Source organism: Equus quagga, chromosome 9 (assembly GCF_021613505.1).
Source record: "Equus quagga isolate Etosha38 chromosome 9, UCLA_HA_Equagga_1.0, whole genome shotgun sequence".
NCBI lineage: Eukaryota > Metazoa > Chordata > Mammalia > Perissodactyla > Equidae > Equus > Equus quagga.
The window spans coordinates 56,908,604-56,934,527 of record NC_060275.1 but is presented as its reverse complement, the minus strand read 5'-3'; the positions used below and the strand labels follow the sequence as shown (position 1 = coordinate 56,934,527).

At 41.3% G+C, this 25,924-nt stretch overlaps 1 protein-coding gene across 15 annotated transcripts in view; it reads right to left on the bottom strand.

Annotated features, from left to right (window-relative positions):
- LDLRAD4 (low density lipoprotein receptor class A domain containing 4) overlaps positions 1-25,924 on the bottom strand; it is a 430,085-nt gene that overhangs the window by 348,858 nt on the left and 55,303 nt on the right. For 8 of the 15 annotated variants that reach the window (XM_046670889.1, XM_046670902.1, XM_046670903.1 and 5 more), the window contains exon 2: positions 21,219-21,309. The gene's annotated coding sequence lies outside the window, so the exon portion shown is untranslated. Of the gene's footprint in view, positions 1-21,218; positions 21,310-24,736; positions 24,756-25,924 lie in introns of those variants that run through there. The other 7 variants (XM_046670900.1, XM_046670893.1, XM_046670898.1 and 4 more) reach the window with 2 other exon arrangements.

Genomic DNA, 25,924 nt, shown 5'->3' with positions numbered 1-25,924 from the left:
TAGAGACAAGTGAGGACAGGAAGCCGCTGCTAGGAAGGGCAGAATTCCTCGAGAGCCAAGACTTATCAGGCACTGGGTAGAGCCAGATGGGTTGTGACCAGCTGTTCCTATTTCCAGTACCTTCTCCTAAGTGCAGGCATTCACTCTCCAGACAGAGCCAGCAACTTGACTGTGAAAGGCTGATCTGTGTAGGCACCAGGTAAACATAGGTAGGCAGCCCTTCAACACAGTCCCTCTTCTGAGGAGAAACAAGACCCTCCAGGGGCCCAGGGGCACTGGACTCCCCTTTGTTTCTACACCCATGCATGGAGACCCTAAAATACCCTTCACCACCAACAGACATCACCAATCGCATCTGTGTGGAGATCCCGAGTCTGAATATTTCCCTGAAATTCACTTGTAATTGTCAGGCCAGCCTGGTCTCCCCACTAAAAGCTAAAAGTTGCATCACAGAGGGCTTTTATCTTGATTTCAGGACTAATTCAAGAGTGTTCTAGTCCTGGTTCCACATGTCTCTGGCCCATGTAGTCAGTTACTCGGGCTTTCCCTTCCTCTGAAGCGGGGAGGTTGTGGTAGGGGGTGTTAACGACTTAACTTGGTGCTGTGACAAACAAACAGGTGTTCCAAAAACAAAACTCTAAAGAAAGATCTTAAAGTGCTCTTGCTTCGAGATATCAAACAGGTACACCATAAACTTGAAAAGCTTCCCTACTTCTATTAAAATGTGTTAATTTCCAGAAAGAAGAGTCTGGCCCAACCATTAATCTTCCACAATTGCTCACACATACCCACCATCCAAGGCAGTGGGATGCAGCTGACTGTGCATTTCCTATCCAAACCGGGGCCAGTTTATAAAAACGATCTTCACTTTTCAAAGGAAATCAACTCCTCCCTTTTTTTCTTCTTCTTCTTCTTCTCCCCAAAGCCCCCTAGTACATAGTTGTATATTCTAATTATAGGTCCTTCTGGCTCTGTTATGTGGGAAGCTGCCTCAGCATGGCTTCAAGAGTAGTGCTAGGTTGGCGCCCAGGATCTGAACTGGTGAAACCCCAGGCCACTGAAGCAGAGCATGAGAACTTAACCACTTGGCCATGGGGCCGGCCCCAACTCCTCCCTATTTTTAACCACAAATGTCACTTAAAATGCCTAAACACTACATAAAATCATCACTCTAAGCACTCTGTCCTAGAATTTCAGAGGGAATAACGAAGGCATCCCACGGCTGTTTCCCTCAGAATTTAAAGAATGGAGTAATTTTGGACAAGTCCATATGTTCAGATTACACATATGCATGACTTACTGACTTCTGCTTTCCCAGACTGTGACAATGGGGCCCAATGATGTTCCCACCTGTCCAGGACTTAGAACAATTCCAAGTTGAAGCAGGATGGACTTAAATTAGACTGCTGCATCCCAGGTGCTCAGCAGCAATCCTGTCAATGTGTACCTGGCCCCAGGAGCTGCGCCCTGGAACTGTTCTGGTCAAACTGCATTTTTATCCAAGCTCCCTGGCGCCCAGGCCCCATAGACCAGTGAATTTCTACCAGATTCTACAGAATGCCAACTTCCTGTTGATAAATGCCAGGGATCTCTGCTGTCTTTAAAAGCTAACCATGCCCTCACTCTTGCACTATCTCTCCCCAGGACCAGAGCCCTGCTCCTGAACGTGGCAGGGAGGTTGCCCCTCCACAGCCACCTGGCTCCTCTATGGCTATGCCAGGCCTCTCACACCAAGGTGCCCCTATGTGGCCCACTGCATGCCTGCTCCTGGGAGTCCTCCTGGTCAACACCTATGAATAGGACAGGTCCCACTCTACTTCCAGCTTTAATCCAAATCTTGGCCCCACTCCATACGCCTTCTCATCTGAACAATCAAAGAAAGGTCTGTCTATCATCTTAGATATAACACATAGGCATGGTAGAGACTCGACATTAGACTTGAAATTTTGGCACCAGTATCATGGCTCTGGAGTTTGGGAAATGACATTTCAGTGTTTCCATAACTGAAACAGGTACTTCCCTTCAATCTGGTCCCCAAGTTTACCAGGGAGCTCCGGTAAAGAGTTGAATTGTCTCAGGCCTCTATAGGACACTAGAGAAAGGGCTATATTACCTCTACTAGGCCAGAAAACACCAAAGGGCCAGTGCCACTCTTCCACCCGCAGGTTAGCAAATCAAAGGCCCCTCCAAGATGAAGAGACCCTCAGGGCCCCAGAGTCACTCAGTCTTAACCTCCCCTCCTATGAACACCCACAGCCAGCCATGGGGGACTGGAGACTTCTCTTATCAAACAGGGCAGTAATTTCCTTTCAGACCTGGCAGCAAAATGAAAAACATGCCTAGGAGAGAACATTAAGCAGTGAATGGTACACCATAAAAGACCAGGCACTACATGGACAGTATTTCCCTCATCTCTATAAGAACCCTATGCGAGTTTAAGGTATCTTATTTTACAGATGAAGAAACTAAAATCCAGAGAAGTGAAGGAACTTTCCCAAGGTCACACAACTAGTAAATGGTAGGCCCAACAATCAAACCCAGGTCTGTCTGCCTCCAATGATCATGAACTTTTCACATAGCCTTGTATTATATGACTATGACCTTACAGAAAGCAGATACTTTAAAAAATTCTTAAATATTAAAAGACTGAAAAGAAATGCACAGAAAGGAAAAGAGGGGTTATGTGAAAATAATGAAACCATGGGAGACTTTTGCCTTTTTCTTTGTTTCTAAATATTCTTGCTTTTATTATTTAAAAATGTTTTAAATTAAATAATAAGATGCTGTTCAAAATCAAAACTGCATGTACATCAGTGAAAGGGTACTTTCCATTAATTCTATTATAATTTCTTAACAAAACAAAAGGAGGCCTGTCAGTCATCAGTGCCATTCACTGACAGGCACATGGAAGGTGAAGAGCCCTGGCCTCTCATGGTGGGGGCTACAAGATTGATCCTGGTCACTTCTGGGCCAGAGCCTGGAAATGCTGAGACAAAACTTTCCATATATTACCTGAAACAACAACATAAAGTCACTCTTCCCAACTTGGAAGTCACCAGACCACTACTATCATAACTCACTAAGTATACAATGCTAAACATTTCAAGGTGCCAGTTGATCCTTTAAAATTCATTCTCTTTCTTCTACAGGTTTAAGCTCACATACAAGCTATTTGGATACGTGAAGCGATATTTAAATGTTACTAGTAGTCCTGGGTGATACCACAACTACAGGCTGACTCGTGGGGAAATGGCGAAGAAGCCCTGTGCCCACACCCAGACTTCCAAATGTGGGAACCACTGGTTCCCATGGTTCAGGCTCAGGCACAACGTGATCTCTACATGTGCAGCTTGATGGGGGAATAATTCTACAGAAGGAATCCTACAGAAGAATCAATTTCTAAGTTTCCCTAGTCACGGGATCCATCACAGCTTTCCAGGATGTTGGCCACTTTATGCAAGCTTACACACGTTGGTATTTCGAAGGCAAGCCTTTGTATGAGGGAAAATTCCAAGCAAGAGAGTAAATATCTCACGTTTCTACAAAGTCCAGATGCCAACAGGGAGCCTCACTACTGTAGATACTCTTGTTTAAGCAACTTCCCTTAGAAAAGCTGTTGGCTTAATTCTTCAGTTGCAAACAAAGATTCCACAACTCATTTCATTCAGGGCAAGACGGGTTTACCTACAAATCAAATGCTTGATTTTCACTGTGCTTGACTACTACAAAATATTCATGCATGTCCCTAAAATCTGACCAGCCAGTCACCAAAGTGCTCTTTTATTCCTGAGCATTTTCTAACGACCAGTGAACAAATCCGACAGAATTCACTTTTATATCCATTGAGAGTATGTACTGCAAATTTCTTAGCTTTTCTACAATCTCTCAGCTATTCCATATGAGACCAAACTAAAAAGATAAATATTTTTTACTCTTCTACACAATGGGCTGGCTCTCAAACAGGCAGGTAGGCTGGTCTAACATTAATTAACAGGTAAAAAGTGTACAACCAGAATTTTCCTGGCGACCACTAAAACTATCGCTTTCAGCTGGCCTTACAACATCCTCCAGCCACATCCTCTGGTGTGGGTGAGGTCTAAAAGGGGTATAGGCTACAGTAAAGAGCTCTCACTTCAAGGTTCGCTCCATCACTTACTAAGAGTCTGACCTGAGGCAAGTCACTTAACCTCTTCAATTTCTATTTATTCACTTGTAATTGAGGTTTTTGAATATATTTGATAGCTTTGGTCCCTTTCACTTCTAAAGAAAGAGACAGAACTTGCTCTCCTGTTAATAACAGCTTTAAGCTACCACACACCTCATCTTTTTGATGACAAAAATCTCTTGCTATGTATTCGGATTGAGTGATTAAGTCTTTTTAAGAAGAGATCATTTATCATAATTATCTCTTATCTAAGCCATTTCTGGTCAGGTGCTTCTGATGTAGCTGAGGCTACAGCCTCCAAGTGACAGTCACCTTGACCATTATCAGTCCTTTTATCAGGGGCAGAAACTAGCATTTAACATGTACATTTCTCAGCCTACTATATAGAATTAAAGGAGAATCTCTAGGACAAATCTGTCATTCCAACCTCAGAAATAATTTAGCATGAATTTAGAAAAAGCTACCACTAAACTTTTACTAAAGGACTCCTCCAGCCCCCAGAGGCCTGTGAGCCTAACTCCTACAAGATCCCTAAAGAGGACAGATATGCCTAGTTTTGGACAGTGCCATTAACATATGATTCTCTGGGACTTAAAGCAAGGTAAAATGCAGTATTAAAAAAAAGTTTAAAGGTAAATTTTAGAAGTAGCTTCAAAGAGTGATCAGCAGAGGTTACAATGACTAATGAGGTAATACTAACACCTGAAAATTCACATGCAACATGAAAAAACGAAGGAAGGTGACATTCATCCAAGACTTCTCACTTAGTGAAGCAGTCAGATTTTTTAAAAGAAAAAGTATTCTAAATTTAAGATTTAATCCACAAATGAACCATAAGATAACTGTACTTTCATAGTTCTTCTATGATGGCAATGAAGGGTGGGTACATTACAATATTCCAGTCCAGCCAAGCCAATTTATTAGTCTATGATTTGCATATATTTGCATAACTTCTACATGAGTAGGTGTTCTCTTCACGCATCCAAACTTAAATAATTTCAGTATCTGTTCTGGGGCCATAGAGGGGAAACAGAAGCCATAAAATAATCACAAACTACTAACTTACAGAAAACACACAAACACATATAGTAACACATGAGATCAACTACAGTTTGACTATATGGTAAAAGCTTCCCAGCAGCAACCTAGAAATAACGTCTCCTCTGCCTCTACCCACTCTGCTAAATTATTACGTCCACAAAACGATCAGTTTTCCAAAAATAGAAAACTTATTTAATTCGATAGAGGCCATAGAAGGAATGTAAAATTGAATTACAAGGAATGCCAACCCATGCTCCAATGCTTCAAAGATTGTCAAAAAATTTCTAACTTCGCCAAGATCTAAACCAGTGATTTCAGGTTTATATTTTCACCATGTGTCCACCTTAAAAGTTAAGAAGTCAAGAGTGAAGGTTCACAGTATTCCTTTGATGGGGTGCCCAAGCCCCAGAACCAAAGTACGCTTGCCCCAGGAGCATCCTCACCAACATCCAGAATTGATCTCCACACTGCCTTGGTCATTCATCATTCCATTCCTGAGTGTCCCCTGGATTGGAAAGATCCCAGATCTCTCTCCAGTGGCCTTTGTACATCAGAGGTACCAAGGAACAAGTAAAGGGGTAGCAAATGAAAAAACCTGTATCAGGACTGTTGATCTCCCCCAAAGTAGAAGGCAATTTATTGCTGCCTCATTTATTGCAAAATAAATCCTCCGTGTAACAACCAGAAAACAATGTGCTGCTAAATCAAGTGGAGAGCTAAATTAGGTGGAGAAAGCAGAAACCAAGAAATCTCCACTTTCCACGCTTCGTGATATTCAATCAACCATGTAGCCCTCTTAGGCTTCAATTTCTTCACCTGGAGGCATGATTTTTAAAGGTTTTCAACATTTCAATTTTAAATTTTGGAGAAGAACTGGGCATGAGAAAACTTACCCCAAGAGTATCCTCTCTCCTTTCTCAAAATTCAACTGGAGATGTTTCATTTCATTTGATATTGTGAAGGGTATCCCAAAACATAAAGATTGGAGAATGTCTAGAATATTTCTGGATGCTAAAAAGATTTCATAACTCAAACTTCCCTGACCTATAGTCATCTCAAGGCACATCATCATTTGAATTAGCTGGAGAAAGCAGCAGGAATAGAGTATGGGTCACAGAATCACAAAAAAGCACAGAACATACCCAGGAATAATGTCAGCAGTCAATCCACAGATAAAGCATGTTCACATCAAGGTATACTCAACATTGCTGTTATTGTTTGCCACATGCTTTCGAAACATCTAAGACAATGAACCAAGAAAAACATCAGGCCTTCAGAAATGCTTTATGATTGTCTCCATCCACTCCACTATCCAAATTGTAGCCAAATAGCTCCTTGGGCCAGGAAATTTCTGAATCCCACACTGCTTCCTTGTTATCTGCTGAGCCCTTGGACGGCATACAACAAATGCATGCAGACTGACTAAACTACAAACCCCAATGTCTAGCACTTCTTTCGGTAGCCTAGAAGGGTAAATTTTGTTTTACTGGGACATTTTCCAAAATTTCATCTGGCTGGCTCAAAAAGTAACCTAATCAGCTAGCCCAACAGATTTGGGGGCAATATGTCCCTGGTAAACAGGAAAATCGCTATGCTGTGGCCTCTGCTTTGGACACCTAATCTCAGGCATAAAAAGCAGTCTTCAAAAAAAAGAATTATAAGCTTAAGAATGCAAAAGAAAATTACAATGGTCATGAGATGGCACATTTTTATTCCTAGAAACACTGCTTTGTTAAAATTCAGTAGTTCTTAAAGATAAATCACATTTATAGTAAATGTAACCCTCCTTGTTCCTGAGACTCTTAAGACCTTAGTTGCTAAGGTTTGAAGTAAATCAGCTGCGATTCAGACCAGGCCAGTCTACAAGGTTTGCTGTGGGAGAAAGAAGGGCTGAGCTTGTGATGAGGTGAAAGGCGTACTAGGGACCCAGAGACCTGAGTCAGGTCCTTGCGTCTCCGTTTACAAGCTCTGCAACCATGAGCAAATTATTGCAGCTGTCTTGAGTCTCAGCTTCTGCAACTATACAACTCAAGTTGTAAAAAGCTTTTGCGAGGACTAATATTTTATGATTTCAATCAACAAGTACTCAACAATTATTTAATGAATAAATAAATGAGTGAATGTATAAATGAATGAAAAAAACTAACAATTGATTTTGCCTTCAGATGCTCCTTTTGGTGGCAGAGAGAGCTCTGCTGCTGATTCTATCATTTATCGTTTTGTTTTCCGGAGCACAACAGACTGAGCCTCAGTCAGAGAGGTATAAACATGTCAGCAAACACAGACTGGCTGAGGAGAGGAGGAGAGGAGCAGTGGATGTGTATGTCACTATTCAGACATACTCTCTCGAGGGGCTATTTTGCTGTGACTCAGAGGCCCAAACTCCACGCAGTCTTGATAGTCCATTTTAGTTTTGCTCAGGTTTTTACTGCCTATAAACTGAGGAAATACCTCAGAGTTTAGTTAGCCTCAGGAAATTAAAATCCCAGTGTGTCACAACAGATCCGGATCTGTCCGCTGTGTGAGCTGTCTCTCAAAAGCCATGGTCTCCAGGTCTGCTCACTGTTACTGGTGATGACAGTCCTCATGTAGACTGTGCCCTCCTAACTTAGAGGCAAAGGTTGGCATAAATCAGCTACAGTTTAAACTCAGGAATAGAAGTCTGGTTCATTTTTCAGGTATACTCTAACTTCTTAGAACACACCCAGCGCTTGACTTCTAATTCGTTTTACATCTCAGTAAGTGTTTTGCTGCTGCCCACAAATAAGGAACAAATAAGGAATAAGTCACACATCTGATGGTGGACAAAAAAAACTCTTTCAAGATATCCTGATTTTGCTTCTTATCAAAAAAGAAAATATGCACGTATTAATACAAGAATAAGGCATAAAAAAGATAACCTAAAACAAACCCAAATCTTTTTGTTTAAGAATATCTGCCTGGAGAGTAAATTTTTTAAAAAGAGAAAAATGAAGAAAGCAAATAAATGGAATATTTAATAGCTATCAATTCTTCTGGCCAATCAAAAGTTGGATAGTGTTCTAATGGGTTCAGGATTATTTTATCCAGAATAAGTTAGATACCCAAAGACATAAATGTTGCGATAGTAGGAGAATGCTTAGATTATAAACAAAAGCAGATTAATGAAGAGGCTGCTGCTACAAATTCTTAAACTGACTTTATTAGTTAGGGTTCTCCAGAGATATAGAACCAAAAGGATACACACATACACACACACACATACACACACACACACAGAAAAGCTACTAGTGTAATTTCAGTCCAAGTCCAAAGGCCTGAGAACCAGGGGAACCAATGGTGCAAATCCCAGTCCAAAAGCAGGAGAAGACCAATGTCACAACGGAAAGAGGCCAGCAGGAAGCAAAAGGGGCAAAGTCATCCTTCCTCCACCTTTTGTTCTATGCAGGCCTTCAACAGATTGGATAATATCCATCTACTCAGTAAAGCAATCTACTTTACTGAGTCCACCAACTCAAATGCTAATCTCATCTGGAAACGCTCTCACAGATACACCCAGAAATGTTTAAACTGGGCACCCTTTGCCCCAGTCAAGTTGACACACAGAATTAGCCATCACATTGACTACGAGCTAAACATTTTAGCTACCCAAAGTATTAACACTTTTCTATGGAGAACCATGAACAGGAAGGAATCCCCAGTTCCTCTTTCTCTTCAAGGATCATGTGACCGAGGTGCCTGAGAATCACGGGGAAACAAAGTCATCCAGTTTGATGATAATCAGCAGAAGGAACGGATGCCTCCATCAACAACGAGGAGGCCCATCAAGTGTCAGGACCCTGCTTTCTCCTCCAGCCACATTCAGTTAGGACGACTGAAGGTCTTCCCTGGGGGTGTAGCTCCACCCAGCTCCTGAGCCCACCACATCTACCAATGTATAAAAACTATACAACTGGATGTGGGAAAGATACACATGCAGAGCAAGGAATCAGTCTCGTCGTCCCAAACCAAACATACAGAATGTTCCCCCAGAAGCTGCTGCACCTCTCACGTGATCTCCCAACGTTCATATGAAAGGCTGAGACAGACTCTGGTTCTTCTATAGGTAGGAGGAAGCCTATTCTTGAGCATGATTCTTCACCCTTCTAGGCTCAAGTAGTCAAGTTTAGCAAAGAGTTTACAACTGGTGATCTGCAATCCAGCTGGTCTCTCCATACCTCTCTCTCCATGGCAGTCTTCATGGCTCAGGACTGCACACAGCTGTGTTTGCAGGTGAGCAGAGCTCTCTAAGACAGGGACAGATGGACCCCAGATGATTTTACCAATGATTTAAATGTCTTTCACTTTGCAAAGTATTACACTGGACAACTAGCAATTCTTAATCATAGTCTTATTTATGCTTTCTCCACCAAAAACTAAAGATCCCAAAAGATGGAGTCAATGTTTTTTATTCAACTGTAAATTAAAGACAGACGACACTCTGGAAGCTTTAAATTTAAGTGATTAGACAATTAATTAGCCAACTAGTCGTACTAAATCTTATTTATATTGACAGATTTATCAATCTTTGAACAGTTCAATGTGCTGCAATCTACAATACTCTATTAATCCTTTCTAACACTGTAAAAGTTATCACAAATACTATTATATGCCTCATATAATCTCTCATTTCCTCAGTTTCCATCTATACAGTAGGGACAAATGGGAAAATGAATATGATGTGATTTCAGTCCCTAAGAAGTAAACCATTACACACTCTGGAATGAAATTATTTTACTTTTAGAACTCAGAATAATATAATACGAGTTCAGAGCACATTCAAAACAACTACTATACAGGTCCAGTGTTAGGACCCTTACAGTAATGTGGAAAATATCAAGCAGCAGAGCATTCTGAATTGTTGCAAAGCAGAGCAGAGCCCGAGCTCCTTATGAAGTCCAACTGGTGATTCTAAAAGCCCCCAACTGCCAAAATGTCCAAAGGCTTGGATGCTGCTCTGTTTCCAGAGTGTCTTAGTTCTTCTGCCAAAGCTCCATACTTGCTTATTTTTTTCTAGGTGGTGTTTTAAATGCTTCTAAGTAGGACAGTTGTATCAGTAGGCATCTCTGGTTTGTTAGTGTCGCCAAAGAGCAGAAAGTACGGTCTATCGCCAAGGTTGGTGGGATCGTTATTATAGCCCTTAATTCACCTTGTAGAATTAGTTTCTAAGCCATTTTTCATTTGTAGACACAATACAGTATTGCATTAATTCATTTATGGATCCCTTTTTTTAAAGATTATTGAAACTGTATTACTTCAACAATATTTTAGTGAAATAGCCAAAGGTGTATATCTGATCCTGTCATTAAATTTTCCTTTGTGTAAACTTGAGATAATTTTCATGTAAACAACTCTAATATGGATGGTCAAAGTAAATCTTTCAGTTTCAATAAACTCTTGTCCTTTAAACAGATATGGAATAGACTTTACTGGTGTAATTTGGGCTAACATGATGTGGGTTATATTCTACTTACATTTAGTTAAGAAATTATAAAACTGCTATAGTTTATCAATTTTAAAAAGCCCCACAGAACACAATTAGAAGTGCTACAGAAGTAAATCTTTAGTTCAAAATGTGAGAGGGATATAAATTGGTAATTATTCCAACTCCATCATCTTCACAGAATAATTATTTTGGAGATAATGATAATAGTACCTGGTCATTTATCTGATGGCTTCTAGGTCTATATTAGATTTCCTAAAAACTCAAATGATTAAATTAAAACTAGCTATGCAGGTACATTTTGCCTTAATCTCTTTGCCTCCTTTGATATAAGGTTTTTAACATTTTTCTCTTCATTGAACCAATGTCACCGGTGTTTTTTTAATTGATCTTCTATTAATTATTCTCAATTGCAGGAAGTTTATATTAATTACTAGCACTTTCTCTGAAATAAATATTCAATCATCTTATTTTAATTTAGATTAAGTCCACTCCTCACAATAAGTGTTTCTCTCTCTACTCGCCCATACTAACTTCCATATGAAATCAGACTAGTAACAGTAATAAGAATTTGGTTGCTCCTCTCCATAATTTGAGAGCGGATGGTGGAGAAAATGTATGAGCCCGCTCAAAAAACTCAAGTCATCACAGCCAGGGCCTGAGACAAGACTGTAATGAGTACGCACAGGCCAAGAGTAGATTATTTATCCAAAAGATGTCCCTACCTCCTCATCCACCATCCAAAGTAAAGCAAGGGCTCATTTCTCACATCTCTATATCAGATCCAACACAGGAGACAGAGAACACAAAACCCATTTTATCCTTACCTTTGGTCATGTATTAATACATAATATTCATTAAAATGGATTTGTGAAAGAAGATTGATTACAAAGCTTTTCAGTGTTCCCAATTTCTAATGGCAGAAAATCAACAGTGAAATCTTTCCAACTGCACGTAGAGATGGAGTAAAATTCTTTCTTTTTTCCAGCTTCATTGAGGTATGATCGACAAATGAGGTGAAATGCTTAAAAGTACTTCTGAGTAGTTATAGGAACAAGACAAGATATTACTTCAGGGGATTTTGAAACCAGGAGTTCACTAGCCAAAATCACCCAAACTGAAGACTTTCTGTAATATATACTATGTTGGGTAATTTTTTTTAGATGATATATGTAAGAGTGAGCATGAGTTGCAACAGGCCCAAGGCATCCAGGCATAGACAGGAAATACTTTGGATAATACGTATACCAAGGGCTAAATCTCTAAGGCTGTACTGATGAGTTAAAAGGATACACAGTACTAAATGTTAAAGCTCAACAACTGCTTTCTGACAACTTGTGAGAGACAGACAAAAACCTAACAACAGAATAGATCATCGCCATTATAGTAACACTTCTTAAGTCATATACTTGCGGCCTTCAGGCCCTTTTCAGAAGACCTGCTCTCTTACTTGTTCTTCATCTTGGGATGATCTTGCCATAGGCCGACAACCCCCAAATTTCTATTTTGTAGTGACAATCTCTTGTGGCTTCAGACTGCTGTCTAACTGATCTCTAGCCATGTCTCAACAGAGGTCCTAAAGGTGTGTCAGTCAGTGAGTCTCACCCCAAGTGAGCTCCAGTTCTCAGGCTGCCTCTCTCTGCTCATACCATCTTCTCATTTACCCAGGACTAAAACCCAAAAGTCATTTTGGAACCCACATTCGCTCAATGGGCACACCCAGGGCCTCCTTGCTCCAGGCCCTCTTCTCTGTCACTGCTGCCTAATTCAGGCCTTTTCACTTCTGCTAAGAGCCTCCTCACTATTCTTTCTGGCTGGTCTTCTCAGCTTGTCTCTCCCTTCCACTCACTCCTAGCCACGGCCACCAGACTCAACTTGCCTAAACACGTATCTAATGACATCATCGTCCCTGAAAAGCCCAAAATGTTACTCCTACAGCAGAGGATAATCTATGTACAGTATTCAAATACTTTATGGTCTGGCCCCTACTTTGTTTTCCAATCTTATCTCTATCTCTCACCTTCTTTCTCAAGCACCCTACATCCCAGCTGCATCTGCTATTCCCCTAATATACTGTTAGTTTTCTCACATCCTGCATTTGCATGAGCCTTTCCCTGTGCTCAGAATGCTCTCTCCTTATATTTTTCCACCTTGAAAACTACAGTTCATGCTCTAAGACCCACTTCAAATGTCACCACCTCAGTGAGCGTATCCACAAACCTTCCTAGATAGGTATATCTCTGCTCTGGGTCCCCTCAGCACAACATGCTGAGCACGTCACTGTGGACTATGACCAAGGACATACTTGTGGGTCTCCTCCATCAGATCATGAGTCCCTCTATAAGGCAGGGCCCGTTTCCCATTCATCTTTGTGCCCAAATACTGTACAGAGTGCCTAGCACATAGCAGGAGCTCTATATGTGTGTGTTAAAGATAATTTTATCACAAGATGGTTATGATCCTTCTTTCCCATTGCTCCTCTTCCAACAACAGCTTCTTTGTCTTGGTGACTTATAAGTATCTTCATATACTTTTGAAAGCCAAGGTGTGCCCAGACTGAGACGAGCTTCTCTATCCTCTCACATTCTAGTTTTATTTCTTGATTTGATGCGGCATTCCATGCACTAAAGAGAATGGAGGCATAGAAGATTGGCTAAGGGTGAGCCTAGCCTTACAAGCTGCCATTCTACCCAGAAGGCACTGCAAAGATTTGATACTGTAAACTTAATATGAAAACCTTCCTACTGTATCTGATTGTTAGAAATCATTCCAGTAAAAACCTTGAGGAATTCTTATCATAAATAATGTATTATTAGCCTTAAAAGATCACAACTTAAAATTTTTCCAATTTTCAGGAAAAACAAGAGTCTGACTAGAAATTTTCCCATTTTTCCATTTCTTCACGTTTTCTGACGGTCTCCCATATCAGCAGCCCTGACAACACAAGAGTAACTTGAAGGCAAAGTGGGTTGTTCCTAGAAGTTGGTTATCTGGCCCTACCCGGAGTCTTGTCTAAAGATTAAGCCTCACTCAGAAACATGTCCTAGAGGGTTGCTGGCCTCTAATAGTATTTATTACCTCTAGGATAAAGTATAGCTCTCAATTCTGTTCTGTCTTTTACTTTCTTTTACTTAGTTCATATTTGTAAATCTTGTAGTTTCAAGTAGATCACCTCTATACTTCAGTATACCTTTCTTTTGGATTCCTAATGGTGTCTGAGAGTGTGCTTTAAAAAAATAAGTTTTGGGGGGCCAGCTCGGTGGTGTAGTAGTTAAGTTCGTGTGCTCTGCTTCATTGGCCCGGGGTTCATAGATTCGGATCCCAGGCATGCACCTAGCACCACTCGTCAAGCCATGCTGTGGCAGCATTCCACATAAAATAGAGGAAGATTGGCAACAGATTTTAGCTCAGCATCAATCTTCCTCACAAAGAATAAAAATAAAAATAAAAAGTTTTGGGAGTTTAATTAAAAAAAAATGAGGATACCCAAAAGAACTAAAAGCAAAGACTGGAAGAAATATTTGGACATCCATATTCATAGCAGCAATATTCACAATAGCCAAAGCCAAGTGTCCACTCAACAGATGAATAAACAAAATGTGGTATATCCATTCAATGGAATATTATTCAGCCTTAAAAAGGAAGGAAATTCTGACATATGCTACAACATGGATGAACCTTGAGGACATTGTGCTAAGTGAAAAAAGACAGTCACAAAAACACAAATACAGTATGACGCCACTTATATGAGGTATCTAGAGTAGTTAAGATCATAGAGACAGAAAAGAGAACAGTGGTTGCCAGGGGCTACGGGCAGGGGGAATGGGAAGTTAGTATTTAATGGATACAGAGTTTGAGTTTTTCAAGATAGTTCTGGGGATGGATAATGGTGACAGTTGCATGACAATGTGAATGCACTTAACACCACTGAACTGTACACTTAAAAATTGTTAAAATATACTGTTTTCTATAGCAACTATACCATTTTTTCATTCCCACCAGAAGTGCACAAGGGTTCCAAATTCTCCATGTTATGTATATTTTGTCACAATTTTTAAAAAGAAGAGCAGACACTTGAGAACCAATTAAAGATCAGAAAATAGGTACCCGACTTAAATATCACAATACTAATTGGTAATAAGTTCTTTTAATGATGACTCAAAAGCACCCTTATATCTTGCAAAGCACTAAAAAACAGTTCAAAAACCCACCTGGACCCATGAAACAACTTTTTCTCAAATGATTCAAGAATCTCAGCACATTTTCTTATTTTTATGAAATCAATGGGCATACAGAGACATGAGGAGTGAAGTGATGGGACGTGTGGCAGTTGCCACACTAACATCAACACCACAAGACGTAGAACTCCTGCCCAGTCACTGCACTAGGTAAATGCAGCTCAATCCAAGTCTAGAAATCAAGAATGCCAAAAGCATCATCATTATAGAATGTAACAGCATGGGTAAAATAGAACAGAACAGAAACTGCATAACAGGTAATAGCTTTGGAACTTTAGTAACAGCTTTGGAACTTTAAAAAAGTAAACGTAGACTCAGGTTGCAGAGCGTTTAGGATGAGTCCTCCCTGCCCCAATGCCCCATCTCCAAAGCACCACCTTACACTCCACTCTGGAAGACAGAGAAGTGATCGTGGTAACTGACAAGCCCAGCACACCATGGCTTCCCTGCTCCTCTAGCTACATCCGTGGTCTCAAGAGAAAAACTTCTGTTCCTAAGTAGAATATGCTGCCTAGGCAGTGTGAGCACCACTCCTGACCCGTCCTAGGCACTCTCTCCTACATGATCATTTGGCAGCTGTAATGCCTTGTATCTGTAAATTATCTTACACTTATTCAGCAATCCTGTCTCCCAAACATGACTTGCCCGGTCAGACTGAAGGCACTGTATGAGAGCACAAGTGAAGAGCCCCAAAGCTCACAGCATATTGTGAAAGCTGAGATGAAGCACTCATAGTCTGAGGCTTCCTCTACTATCCTCTAAACAAGTGTGTCCCTTGACTTCCCTACTGGAATCCCCTAGTACAGAAAAATGTGGAGAACCATGGCAAAGCAGATCCCAGGAAAAGGAGGAGGAAATTGTTTAGTAAAGATCAGGCTGAATCCACACAGACCCAGACACCCCATCAACAACAAGCACTTCTCCCAAGCACTGAGCTTGCAAAGTTAACCATGCATCAACAAGCAGCCTTCAGCAGGAATCATCCCCAATACAAAAACGAAATATTATATGTAGTTCAATAAGAAAGTCTACAAAGAAAAACCCCAGTGGAAAACTCCGACAGTCCCCTTTTGGGTTGTTGGGTTACACAATTTATAACTGGATCTCTCTTCTCCCTCTGCTTGTCCTCTCCAAATCCTGTCGACAATCCTCAGTCCTGTCAACATGTCCCTCAGCCTACACTCATTACATTTCCAAAATGATTTTTCCAAGTTAAATGAACTTCACATTCTCATGCTCTACTGCAAATGCTCTTAACCTTTTTGGAGGTCAAAACTTTACTGAGAATCCCATCAAAGTTCTCGCTTTCTCTGCAGGAACAGGCACAATTTCAAGTAATTCACATATCTCCTGGGTCCCCTGGGGCTTGGAAACTTCTGTCCTAGTGGCCGCCTCCTTCCATTTTCTTTCTACACTGAATGTGAGAAACACTCAGGCAGCCTATCTCCACTTGTAAGAATTATGTAACTCTAACAAATTTCAAGAATCCATAAGGACTCCTTTTGAAGGAGTGGCCCTGTCCACCTTGCTGATATCAAGACTCTAAGGGAGGGTCATCTCACCTAGGCTCAAGAGCTTCAGCCAGTCTGACACGCAGCAGCCCTGAAGGACACCCCTCCTTCCAGATTATGACACCTGCTCCCAGTGACTGCCCTCACACATGTACCAATGTGACTTTATGGGGACCGCTGAGACTCAGTCTGTTACGACTGGCATCAGTTGCCACAGGCAAGTTATCACAAGAACATGACCTTGGTAAGCACATTTTACACTTGAGTGCTGTTCATCCGGGTGACACCAAGCAGGGGGCAGGGAGGCAGGAAGACAGACAGAGACGGTGCCAGAGTGTGTTGCCAGGCACTGCCCCCCACCCTACAAGCTGCAGAAGCTGCCTCATCCACACAGAGAAATCGAGCCCACGAAGCCAAATTTTTGAGCTGCTGCTGAGAATCCCATAAAAAGCAATGCTATTTCTAACCTCCTGCACCATGGAAAAATACACATGCCACCAAGCAACCCAGAATCTCTGAAAGGTTTATTTTTATACTCTTCCCCCACGCCCCCCACGTTTACCTCCCCCACAAAATTTTTAGGTGGAAAATTTGCTAGCTTTTTAGCAGTTTGACACTACTGTGCTAGGCACTGACTAATGAAGCTGCTAGCATGTTTGATTTTAAAGTGAAACGTAAATGTGTTTTCCTAATACCACTCTGAATGTCTACTTAATAAGAAAATAATATGGTCTAATAGTAAGACAGAATTCAACAAATAGGCAGAGAAAATTTCCAAGTTCCCAGGCCATAGACAGAAATGACAGAAGTAACGATTTTCTGTTCCCAGCCTTTAAAGTGGTATTCCCGCCTGCTGGCCTTCCTCTCTGCATTGCTGGCTTTTCCTAATTCAAACATTGCACTCAGCATCCCTGATGTCCTTGCTGAGTTTCATTTTTTCTCAGTGCCACTCTTAACCTTAAAGTTGAAGAATGAGGGGAAGATAGTGAGATGGAGCTCAGATCTGAGTCCCTTGACTCTGCACAGACATGGAGCGCGCAGAAGGGAGGGAGGAGAGAGAGGAGGTAGGAGGGCCTGAATGAGGCCTAGAGAACCTAGAAACTCTTTCAGAAGCCAAAGGGGACCCTAGAACTAGTCCACCTGGAATCTGTCCCAGGAACCCTCCCACTGGGAACCTTGGCATCACTTCCCTCACGACAACCTGGAAGGCCAAAGAGGCACCAACCCACCACTGCCCAGCTCCTCACACAGACAGGAAGTCTAAGTGCAGCTCCTGAATGATCCTAGCCCAAGTGTAAGGCGGAGTTTAAAACCTCCTTCAAGTTAGGGAAGCCTCAGAACAATCTGGTCATTTACACTATAGCTCCCAATGTTTTTGTTTGATCACATTTTCACAGTTTAATCTATTTTGTGGTACAGTGTTAAAGATACATCTGGAGAAATAAGCTTTGTTTTATTTACCATTGTAGATAGCAGGGACCTACACTCAAAGGTGATGCTTCTCCCAGCACTACTGGTCCTCTTTGATTTACCTTAAAAGTTTAAACTTAACACAAAGACAGGAAGTTCAGGTAGAGGATGCATCACCTGTATCTAAGGCTATTTTTTAATTGCTGGAGCATCTCCCCACTGGGACAACAGGTCTCACACTGGAAGACTTTCGCATGGCTCCCTGGTCCTCACCATCCACTTCCCATCCCTTAAGGACTCTGAAGGAAACTAAAAGGGAGGTGGGACTTTTCCCCAATTGAACCTCTCTCATCTGGGCAGAGAGCCAACCAGATCTAAGTCTGAGGTTTCATCCTCTCCCATGAAGAAGACAGAAAATGGTGCAAAAAGTTTAAATTAATGATTTCTTCACCTACATTCCAGCAGCGTTGTGCTCAATCGAGGCATCAGCACCAGCATTCCACCACATCTGGCTCCAGCAAGATGCCTCATGAAATTCCCCAGCTAACCTCCTTAGTCCTGAAAGAGGACAGAGAGATCTGTGCCCCTGCACTCTCTCTTCCTCTGATCCTGCCAGCACATGGTCCCTGGGTAAGAGCTAGCATTTGGATGGAAAATAATAACTGACATTTTATTGAGTTCCAACTGTGCATCAAAAGCTGAATTAGGCATCTTCACAATTATTCCACAAGACAAACATTAGCCCATTTAAAGATGAGAAAAGCTAAGACTCTGAGAGGGTTAGGACTTGCCAGAGTAACAATATGAATAAAAGTGGCAAGGACAGAATTTGAGCCAAAGGCCATGTTTCTGACTAGACCTTACAAATGTGAGGTTAAAATTTTAAAATACATTAATGACAACCTAAACACGGGGACCCAACCCCATTTTAAAACCAAATTCAAAAAAATCCACTGTACAGTAAGACAGGACATTCTGCAGTTAATGCAAAAATCCAGACCTCCTTGGGCCTTCTCAGCCAAGCAGACGGAGCAGAGTGGCAATGCCACCTGTCCATCTTATCAGCACTTAGGAAAGTTTCACGGTCCAGCTGTGAGCTTTAAGGGACAGAATTTTACAAGTAACAGAGCAAATATAAACTCCAAGACACTCAGCTGTAAGAACCTATTTTAGAGGTGTGAAAGTTCTTATAACACCTCAGAATCCAAAAATGTGCCTGACAATGACCCAAGATGCACAAAGCAACACGTAGTTCCGCAGACAGGGATGTGTTCTTTAACCACCATGATGTTCAGAAGGAGCAACAGAGCTTTGTATTTTACTTAACATTCACATACAGTAATGTAGTCAAGAAAAAGTTTTCTGTTACCAATTTTGAAAGTTGCTTAAAATAGCTGACAGAATGAGGTAACCCCATACATAGGGGGAAATCAGGTACTTAAGTAATTTGCAAGAATTATTTCTATTTTTGTCAACATTTTGTAAATCAAGCTGCATAGTTCTTAGGGTCCAGTGGTGTGTTCAGTTACCTAGCAAAATTCTACTTGAAGACAGTTTTAGTTTTTGGTGGGTAAAATCAAAAAGGACTGTATCTGAGATGATGGAAGAGAAACTAAACTGTGCCTATACTCTTCAGCCCGCGTAGAGATGAGTGGCCGCCTCCCATGTTAAGCTGGCGGTGGGTGTGCCAAATTATGGAAGAAAAACAAGGCAACTCATCAACACTCAACAAGTCAGGAAGATAAGGGATTCTCAAACATCAGGCTGTCCTGTCAGGTAATATAGAACACATGAATGAGAAGTATTTCATCAGTCACTGAACATCCACGAAGTGCACAACCTGAATGCTCCCTGGGAAAGCTTACCACTCAACCTGTGAGAGCCTATCAAATGGGCTCCAAGTTTTCAGATATCTCATAAGTAAAATCCACTTAAGAAAGAAACACATAAGAACAGCACACACTCAGCAATACAGTGGAATTGCACACAACACTGACTCAGGGTATGTGGTTTGTTACGTACTGCAGGCTTCTTAGCACCTATAATTTTAAGAAGGTTCCAAACTGTGCAAAATCCATTTAAATTCAAGAATCTGTATGCCTCAGTGAGGAAGCACATTAAATCTCTCCTGATTCTCCAACTGCCTCATCTATTTCCAACAGCAAACAAAAATAAAAAGGCTTGGATATGCACTGAGAGCTCCTCCAGGGCAGATACTCATCAATTCATTTGACAAAAGTTTTATTGAACTCCTCCTACATGCCAGGCACTGTTTTAGGCCCTGGAGGAAAAAATAAGTGGGAGGGAGGGAGATTCCTGACCTTACAAAGCTTGCACTCTAGTAAGGAATTTAACATGAACAATGAGTCATACCTAGCATATTAAAAATTTAGGGAAAAGATCCACCTTATATTCCACAGATTTTCTTACTTTCCTGAAGACTCTCATATATTTCTTCATTTGATGTTCCCCACAGCCTGGCAATCAGGCAGGACAGGAATCACTTAAGAGTTGACAAAATAGAGGCACAGAGAGATGGAGAGGCATGCCTAAAGTGAAAAGCTGGTGATGGGCAAGCTGATGCACGGCAGGGTGCTCCTGGTACCCTCCCAGCACCTTCACTGACTGTCCCCCACTGGGGCTGGCTCCAAATAGGGTTTTGGGTCTGAGGATGTCCAGAGATGACCAAAACACATAGGTGTCATCTAAGCTTCTACTTCCAGATACCCCAAGGCCCAGCCACTTACACCTCACCCTCCAAAAAGAAACATACAGCACGCAAATGTAAAACCAAATGCAGTAAATTAGGAGGTCAACCCCTACTTCATAGTATAGACCACATGTGCTACCGATACAGATAAAGAAAAACTTGCTCACTTGATGTCACAACAGCTAAGAGAGAGAAAGGAACTGAAATTTATTTAGTGTGTACTATATGCCAGGTATTGTATTAAGCATAGTGGCTTATTTATTTCTCATGGCAATCCAATTATTATCCCCATTTTATGAAGTAGGAAACCAAGCAAAACAAAGAGTTTAGAATGAGAAATAACGTATCTGGGTATTAAATGCTCAGTCTCAGCAATAAACACAAGCTGAACAGCAAGATTATTTTTCTTCAGGTATTTTATTAAAATCTACAAATATGTGTTTTATATACATTTACAGCCCAATGTGAGTCTACTTGTGTATTAAACAAAAAAGAAAAGTCATACTTAATCTGATATCATGTAACCTTCCTCCTTTCAGAAAAAGATAAATTAGTAAGAGAGTCTTTGCATCTATAAGTTGGTAAGACTTTCTTGAGAGGAACACCATCTCAGAACAGTTAGTGCTGTGACAAGCTCTGCTTCACAAACACTATCAAAGAGAAGAGTCTTAAGTCTACTCACCTTTTAAGCTGTATGAAAACTGGTATCAGTTCTTGAAAATGGTCCAATCAAGAGACAGCAGTTGGATGTTACAAATGTAGAGCTTAAGCTGCTAAAAGAAAAAAAAGAATTTCAGTGAACCATTTCCTGGTTTCTCTTATTGCATTATCCTCTTCCCCAAGTTGCAAAAACTATTTGAGGACTGTCACAATAAAAGGCACAAATGCCAAAATGAATAAAATAAGAACACAAAGATAAGCATCAAACAATAAAGAGAAGGAAGAGAGAATTACAGCAAAAAATCTGGGGTAAGGGATGTGACTGAACTCATCAAGTTCTCATCTTCCAATTAAATGATACATACTTGTTCCTCCAAACACACAGGGCTTTTCTTCAATGAGAAGCCACAAACAAATAATAGACAATGTCTTTATTGGATTTTGGGAGTTTTTTTAATCACAGACACCCTAAGTATGGCTGTAAAAAGAACATTTTCTTTCTTAACAATCCAAATTATCTCCCAACCACACAGATCCACCCGACCCTTAACTGTAAAAGAAGGCAGGCCCAGTAGCACCTTTTCCCTCCCATGAAACACACGTCTTAATTTTGTGAGAGCAGAACTGACTCCTGCATGGTGAAGACCTAAGCTAGGGTGATGACATCCAAGATTCTGTCTGCAAGGCCATCTTTACACCTCCCCTCCACCCAGTTGGTAGAACATCCTCCCATTTGGTGCTCCAGACTTTGTCTAGTTCCAGTTTACACAATCTGTCACCAGCATCTTCATTCCAGATTGATGAGTATACTCCGTGTGCACCACACCATTCCAGGTCACATCAGGTAACCGCTTCGCACCTTACAAAGCAGTTTCAGGTAAACTCAGTCAGCTCTGCCTCAGATACCACAACCTCTCAGCACCTAGCCTGCCAATGTGCAGTATTACACTCCTGTCCAAGGTTGAATAAGCCTCCATCTGTCTAGCTTGTGTACGCTGCTGTGTACCCTCCAGGAGACTTGTCCCTCAAAGCATGTTCCTGCCATATGTCACTGCAGAGTGAGCAGCCAATGCTAAGACATCCGGATAAAAAATAACTGTGGCTAGCCAGAGGATCTTGTGAGATTCCTGTGGAGGTCCACCCCAAACTCATAACCCAAACAAATCACTGTTTTTATGTAACTCCTTCCTATCAATACTGTGAACCTACAAACATTATTTACTTCTTCTATTTTCTACCTACTGAGAGAAGAAAACAATCTACTTCTGGTTTTCCAGACGATTGTTTTTATTTCTTAACTGGGACTGCTCTCTTCAGTCTTTGTAGGACTCAAATGCTCAGATTTCTGGGGAAAAGAAGTCAGTGGAATAACCAGAAATGTACCGTGGTAGGCAGAATTCTATGGTGACCCTCAAAGGGTCACATCTTTGTATAATCCCCTCCTCTTGAGTGCAGGCAGAACCTGTGACTCGCTTCTAACCAACAGAATATGGTGAGAGTAACAGGATATCACTCCCTTAATTAAGTTATACTATTAAGACTACAGCTCAGCAGACTAGAGATTGAGAGACTCCCTTTCTGGCTTTGAAGAAGTGAGCTGCCATTTCGTGACAGGGACTGTGAGGGAGCCACATGGCAAGGAACTGCAGAGGCCTCGAGGAGCTGAGAGCAGGCTTCCAGCTGGCAGCCAGCAAGGAAACAGGGACATCAGTCCTACAGCTAAAAGGAAATGAATTCTGCTAACAACCTGAATGAGCTTAGAAATCGGTTCTTCCCCACTCACACCTCCAGATAAGAACACAGCCAGGCCGACACCTTGATTGCAGCCTTCTGAGATCCTGAGAAGAGAACCAGCTAAGCCATGACCAGACTCCTGACCCATGGAAACTGTGAGATAATATATGGGGATTGGTTTAAGCTACTAAATTTATAGTAATTTGTTATGCAGCAACAGAAAACAAATTCACTTTAGTAATTAAGTATAGAAATATACAAAACACATATGTGTATACTAAACGCATACACAACTATTACATCAAAACAGCCTTCCCTACCTGCCTCATCCATCCATAAGTGAAAATTCATTTCTCCTACTTGACAATGAGCTCCTTGTGGGCAAGAACCACATCACCATCATCCTGGCACCCCCAAGACTTTGCAGAGTATGTGGCACATGGGAGGCCCTTAACACTTTTTTTGAAATAAGCCAAATTAAAAGGGTTATGATTTGTCAATCTCTAGTTACTTCAATAAGGCTAAAGCAACAGAACTTATGCAAGCCTTCAAAGCAGAGATCAGAGCCCCAAAATTAATTTCAAAAGAGGTAGCAGACACTTAGCATCACGCTCTAACCCCAGATGAAGAATATACAATTTCTCCAGTACTGGTTATTGCATTTACCTGTGAACCTGAGTCAGTGCTTAGAAACGTTCCTCAGCAGTTACTACTTTTGCCAAATATCCTCGCCACTTCTCTGACATTTAGCTAACAGCTGAAGGTTAAAAAACATTCCCTAAGAAATTTTCCAAAGTAAGAATTTGTGACTTGTTCTTAATTTTCCATTCATATCAATAATTCATTCCCAACCAAAATGGAAAAACCTATATGGGTCAAATAACCCAGCTCTAATTTTGAAACAAAATGCTAATCCAACTTCTTGACAACCTATTTCTAAAATTCTTTAAGAAATTTTTCTTTTTAAATTGATGATTTTTAATTCTTCTAAGCAAGATTTTATTTAAGCTCTGTTTAAAATGAAAGTTCAATACTTAAATATATTGTTTCTACTATCCTTAAGTGATAAATTGTTTTTTATTATAAAGAAGACTGTGACTAAAGTTGTGTCTACTTTAGATTTTGAAAGGACTGATTTAATAGAAAGGATATTTTAAAATATTCAAATAAGTTAAGTTACTTGAGAGTACAAAATAAAAACTTCACTCATTACAGAAACCTATCATACTCTCCTGAAATCTATATTCAGGATCTTATTATATATTCCGACTCCTTCATAAATCACTCAGCAAATCTGAACATTCTCTCCAAGGTTTATCCCCTGGTACTCGGCCTCTCAGGCAGCAGAGTTGTCACATTCAAGCCAAGAAAAACTAAAAACACCAGTTCCATGACATACGAGACAGAGAATTTCAATAAACTCAACTCTTCTTCTCAGCATAATTTTAACTCTCTTGGGCCCATCTCTACGAGTGAAAACAGCCAACGAGCCACAGCAGGTAACTGGAGGAGTCACTGAGTCAACCCCTCCCTGTGCAGAGGAAGAAACAAGCCTAGATGATAGACTCCACCCAGTTCCCTCCACCCTCAGTTCTAGTAAGTGCATGCCTTTTCCATAATCTCACAAAACACAGCTCAACACAAAGTCCAGTGCTTCAGAGAAAGAAGACTGAGCATTAATATTATGGCCTCCCCAAAGGAAATTAAGCCTTCAAAAGAATGGTTCCCTCAAGAGAAAGAAACTGAAGAGAATTAATAATCACAGGCGTTCACAGAAGGTGCTGGCAGAGTCCCTCATATACATACCATTCCCCAATGCTTGAAGCATTTGAGGAATCCATGCGTGGCTTTCCAAAGTGATAAAGTATGGTCCTCTGCAGCTGATGATCTCACTAGTCCCAAACCATCTCCTGAATGCCATGTTCCTGACACATTTCCAGCAGTTTACGCAGCACTGTAGGTTCAGTGGCTGCAGTTTGGGAACCATGAATTGGTGAGAAGCACAGCAAGAAGACGCAGAGGGCAGGTATTCCTGAAAAGTAACATGCAGCAAGGACCTCCCTAGCACCAAGAAGGGGATACATGAGTGGTGAAGTCTGAAAAATCAAAACGGAAGTGAGGCACATTTACTCTCAATCTTAACAACATTCTCATTTTCTCTTTGAGGTAAAGGAAGACATTTGTTTCAGACAAACGTTAAGAGAGGAACCTGGCTGCACGCTTCCTTCCTTTCTCTGAAACAGGACTGGCTCCCGCTGGTGACTGGTTCCTGTGAAGTGAAGCCATTTAAAACACAATGACGTCTGCAGACAAGAGGAGAGAGCCATTTCATAGAAATTATAAACTGGAATAGGAAAAAACACAAAGCAGTAGGTAATTTACATTAGTCTTACAGAAAGAGATTAAGGAAAATAAAAAACAGAGGCTCCCTTCCCAAAACTATTCTTGCTCTACGTCATTTTTCAGAAATGTTGAGGGGATACTTAGGATGAACCCACACTCCCACCGTAGATGCAGTAACAGGCATAGATTTTTGTGACGTGTCATTTTCACGACATAAAATGCACGTGTGCCTTCATTCAACTCATAAATTCCGCACGGATTTTGTTCTGATATCTTTCTCTCCTGGGGCTGAATTATTTCAGAGTAAACTGACACCAAGAAATACTGACCAGGTGCCCTGCCCAAGGATCTGCTCTCTCACCACCTGAGCTTGTCCCGGGGAAGGGCCCGCGGGCAGGTAGCACTGCCAGCAGCCTCCCTACAGAGCCCAGGGAGTGATGCACACCACCCTCCACAAAGCCGACGGCGGTGTGGACACACGCAAGGTCCAGCCACTGGGCCACCAGGAGTCTGACAAGATGTTTCTTAACAAAGCATGAGCAACCATTTCATCGGGTGCCTCTCAAAACACGGAAAGGGCGGCTTTGGGCAACTCCCAGCAGACACTAAGCCGGCCGGGAGGAAGGAGAGGGATCTCGAAGCCAGACGCCG